The sequence below is a fragment of the Orbicella franksi genome, chromosome 1 (assembly GCF_964199315.1).
Source record: "Orbicella franksi chromosome 1, jaOrbFran1.1, whole genome shotgun sequence".
NCBI classification, from domain to species: domain Eukaryota; kingdom Metazoa; phylum Cnidaria; class Anthozoa; order Scleractinia; family Merulinidae; genus Orbicella; species Orbicella franksi.
The window spans coordinates 38277148-38281948 of NC_138145.1; the positions used below are offsets into that span (position 1 = coordinate 38277148).

General features: G+C 37.5%; 1 pseudogene; it reads left to right on the forward strand.

Annotated features, from left to right (window-relative positions):
* Positions 1-1849: 1849 nt before the first annotated feature.
* LOC145461465 (uncharacterized) overlaps positions 1850-4801 on the forward strand; it is a 107493-nt pseudogene continuing 104541 nt past the window's right edge.

Below are 4801 nucleotides of genomic sequence, written 5' to 3' on the forward strand. Positions count from 1 at the left end.
GAGTAACTGAGATTTGCTGTTTTTTATCCCACATCCCGCCGCTCAATATCAAATTTATCCCACATTTCCTGGTTGAAATTAGCACATGCTGCTCAGGCCAAGATATTTTTATCCCGAATCCTACATCCCACATTCCACATCCCGCCATGATTTTCAGCTTATCTTGCATATTCCGCCAAGTTTACGCCAACTTCAAAATGGCACATTCCGCCAACTTCAAAATAGATCTTCCATGCATGACGTATTAGGATAATCAGTGTTTTCTCGAGATATCGAGAACCCATCAAGTGGTTTTCGTAGTTTCACTTTGCATCGTCTGGTGTCTTAACCAGTTAGAATAATATAGAGCTCAATTATGATAGCCACGACCTTCAGACAATCATGCAGTGATAATAAATCCCAAACTCAATTGTTTGCTGTGACAAAGAGAAAGTTTTTAGTTCTGTCAATTGATATTGTTACCATGAGACGGCGGCAGAAGGAACTCAATGAGATCGTGCAAACTAACTTATGAAATGAGCACTCGCATATAACAAATATGAAGAATTACAACAGAACGATGGCAAAAGCCCGTCGTCTTTATGTGTCGTATTTGTCTTGTGAGCAAGTCATTTAGTTTCTATGAAAGGAAGGCGAGGAATGTAAACTTTATTCATTAATCAACTCATAGTTAGTAGAGGGGCATATAGTTTTTAAACTTGACAAACTTCAAAAGAGCAAACAAAGATGCCACGATTTATGTTGGAAGGTCCACACAGTAAACAGTCTTTCGTTTTGAGATTATATATAATAGGCATAAACCACGTAACCGAAACTTCTCAGTTGAATTATATAGTCTGTGAAACAGAAATAATTACCTATTGTGTTTAAAGCACGGTCAAGACCGAAATGAAAACAAAAACATACAACAAAGGACTTTGTTGGGCTTAATAATCATTTCAATCTATTAACTATAATCAACAACGCAATATGCTTTAAAAGGCATTGGATTTTGCCATCAGTAATTAATTCCACTCTCTAATTTGCATTTGTTTTTGCTCTTCAGTCTCTATCACTTTTGATTTAATTTCGTCCAAGGATCGAGAGACTGAACACAGTAAGTTTGTAAACTTTAAGCCGTTCGTGATTGATACCGTTTCATACACATATAACGTGTATTTGAAAGCGATGTTTAATAGTTTCAATTTACACTGAAAGAGATTTTTCATGAATCGCGTGACTGATTTTCTTCAGTTTTCGAGTGCTGTAAGTCACGCGAAGAAATAAATCAAACGAATTCTTGTTTGGAGGTACCGTTGTGGAGTAAAAATCTGCTTAACTTTTCCCTCTTAACAATTTTTACAGGAAATATTATCGTTGTCGGCGCATATTGGTTTTTGTTCCATTCTAGTGCAGAAGTGGTGAGTGCAAATCAGATTCAGCTTTGTTATTCATATTGGACTGAAATCACCACGTTAACTGTTCACAGTCGCTCTGCACTTTCGAGGAAAAAAAAGGGGGACTTCCGCGAGCTCAATGATTGGAGAAAATGGGAAACATTAAACAATTAAATTATCACCGTCATTTGAGTAGAGTAGCCAGAACTGGAATTAGCAGTCGCACGCCAGATACATAGTTTTATTATATATTTTTAAAAAATATGAATGTGACTGAGCTCGGCTATGTTCAGTGTGTTTTTCTTTTACTGATCGGACGCAATCTGCTCGGCGACATTTTTATTAATAGGCTAGAGTAGAGATTTTGAAGGACTCAACACTGATAAAATAATTTTGGGATCGATAAAGAGTCACAAAAATACTTAACTAAAAAAAAGGACTAGTAAGCAGCCTGAACTTTAACGGTGATTTTTGCGGGAAAAAAAAGAAAAACGAAAAGGCAAATGCAACTCTAAGAAAAAAACGCATTGCCCTGACATGATCAACCCGACGGTTTTCACACACGCCAAAACAACTAACTGCATTCAACCAACGGCCTCGTATTTTCATCAGTTTTCTGTTTTATTTAGATTGGAACTATTTCTGCTCCCCTATGACAAAATGCAAGTCCATAACAGGACTACCCCCAGCTTTGAATTTGCCATTACCCACTTAGACAACCAGGTTGAAAGACGTACAAAAATATATTATTACTCGAAATAGCTACAAATCTTGATTCGTGTTATCCGCTTGACAGGGCCTATAGAGAGGGACGCCATGGGCATCATAACAGACATTTTACAAGCCATCTCTATTGGCTTGGTTGTTGCTACTTTCCTTCTTAACACTGATCGTGGTCTAAAGGCCATTGAGGTCTGCCAAGAATGTTTGATCTGCCTAAATAACGAAGTACTAAAAGCGGGAGAACTTTTCAATTTATTCAACATTTACATTTATCAAACTTTTTTCAATGCGTATTGTCATATCCCTGATTATACAAAAGCCTTAATCTACGGCAGGGAACTTCTTGAAATTTACCGCAAGTGTAGTAAAAAAGACGAGGAAAGGAATCTAAATATAGCAATGGCTAAAATATGTAAACAGCAATATCGATACAAAGAAGCAAAGGAACTTTATGAGAAAGCCATAAAAATCATGAAGGAAATGGGTGACAAAAAGGGAGCAGCCACTTCGTACGGAAACTTGGGAACTCTGTCCTTTTCTCTTTGCAAATATGACAAAGCTAAAGAATATCTTGAGAAAGCACTTGCCATCAGAATACAAATTGGCGACAAAGAAGGAGAAGCAGCAGATTACGGAAACTTAGGAACTGTGTTTAAATCTCTTGGTGAATATCACAAAGCCAAAGAATATCTTGAGAAAGCACTTGCCATCAAAATACAAATTGGTGACAGAAAAGGAGAAGCAGCAGTTTACGGAAACTTAGGAACTGTGTTTCAATCTCTTGGTGAATATCACAAAGCCAAAGAATATCTTGAGAAAGCACTTGCCATTACAATACAAATTGGTGACAAAGAAGGAGAAGCAGCAGATTACGGAAACTTAGGAACTGTGTTTGAATCTCTTGGTGAATATCACAAAGCCAAAGAATATCTTGAGAAAGCACTTGCCATTAGAATACAAATTGGTGACAAACAAGGAGAAGCAGCAGATTACGGAAACTTAGGAACTTTGTTTCACTGTCTTGGTGAATATCACAAAGCCAAAGAATATCTTGAGAAAGCACTTGCCATTAGAATACAAATTGGTCACAAAGAAGGAGAAGCAGCAGATTACGGAAACTTAGGAACTGTGTTTCAATCTCTTGGTGAATATCACAAAGCCAAAGAATATCTTGAGAAAGCACTTGCCATTACAATACAAATTGGTGACAAAGAAGGAGAAGCAGCAGATTACGGAAACTTAGGAACTGTGTTTGAATCTCTTGGTGAATATCACAAAGCCAAAGAATATCTTGAGAAAGCACTTGCCATCAAAATACAAATTGGTGACAAAAAAGGAGAAGCAGCAGTTTACGGAAACTTAGGAACTGTGTTTCAATCTCTTGGTGAATATCACAAAGCCAAAGAATATCTTGAGAAAGCACTTGCCATTAGAATACAAATTGGTGACAAAGAAGGAGAAGCAGCAGATTACGGAAACTTAGAAACTGTGTTTCACTCTCTTGGTGAATATGACAAGGCTAAAGAATATCTTGAGAAAGCACTTGCCATTAGAATACAAATTGGTGACAAACAAGGAGAAGCAGCAGATTACGGAAACTTAGGAACTGTGTTTTACTCTCTTGGTGAATATGACAAGGCTAAAGAATATCTTGAGAAAGCTATTGCCATCAAAATACAAATTGGTGATAAACGGGGAGAAGCCACTTCAAACGGAAACTTAGCAACTGTGTTTAAATCTCTTGGTGAATATCACAAAGCCAAAGAATATCTTGAGAAAGCACTTGCCATTAGAATACAAATTGGTGACAAAGAAGGAGAAGCAGCAGATTACGGAAACTTAGAAACTGTGTTTCACTCTCTTGGTGAATATGACAAGGCTAAAGAATATCTTGAGAAAGCACTTGCCATTAGAATACAAATTGGTGACAAACAAGGAGAAGCAGCAGATTACGGAAACTTAGGAACTGTGTTTTACTCTCTTGGTGAATATGACAAGGCTAAAGAATATCTTGAGAAAGCTATTGCCATCAAAATACAAATTGGTGATAAACGGGGAGAAGCCACTTCAAACGGAAACTTAGCAACTGTGTTTAAATCTCTTGGTGAATATCACAAAGCCAAAGAATATCTTGAGAAAGCACTTGCCATTACAATACAAATTGGTGACAAAGAAGGAGAAGCAGCAGATTACGGAAACCTAGGAACTGTGTTTCAATCTCTTGGTGAATATCACAAAGCCAAAGAATATCTTGAGAAAGCACTTGCCATTAGAATACAAATTGGTGACAAAGAAGGAGAAGCAGCAGATTACGGAAACTTAGGAGCATTGCATCAATCTCTTGGTGAATATGTCATGGCTGAAGATTATATTGAGAGGGCATTGTCAATTAGTCGAGACATTGAAGACTTAGGCAAAGAGTGCCAATGTCTTTGTAATCTTTCAGTGGTGAAGTTATGCCGATATAGGATCCAGGAAGCGTTTGACTGTCTGTTTTTGAGTATGAACAGAAGCGAAACTTTACGAAGTTTGTTAGGGGACAACGACGATTTTAAGGTATCGTCTTCAGATGATCGCGATTTTCTTTACCGGAATCTTAGTGCATTCCTTTGTTTTTCGGGAAATCCGAACCATGCACTTTATGTTTTAGAGCTGGCTCGGGCTAGAGCATTAGCAGACTTGATGGCAACTCAGTATTCTCT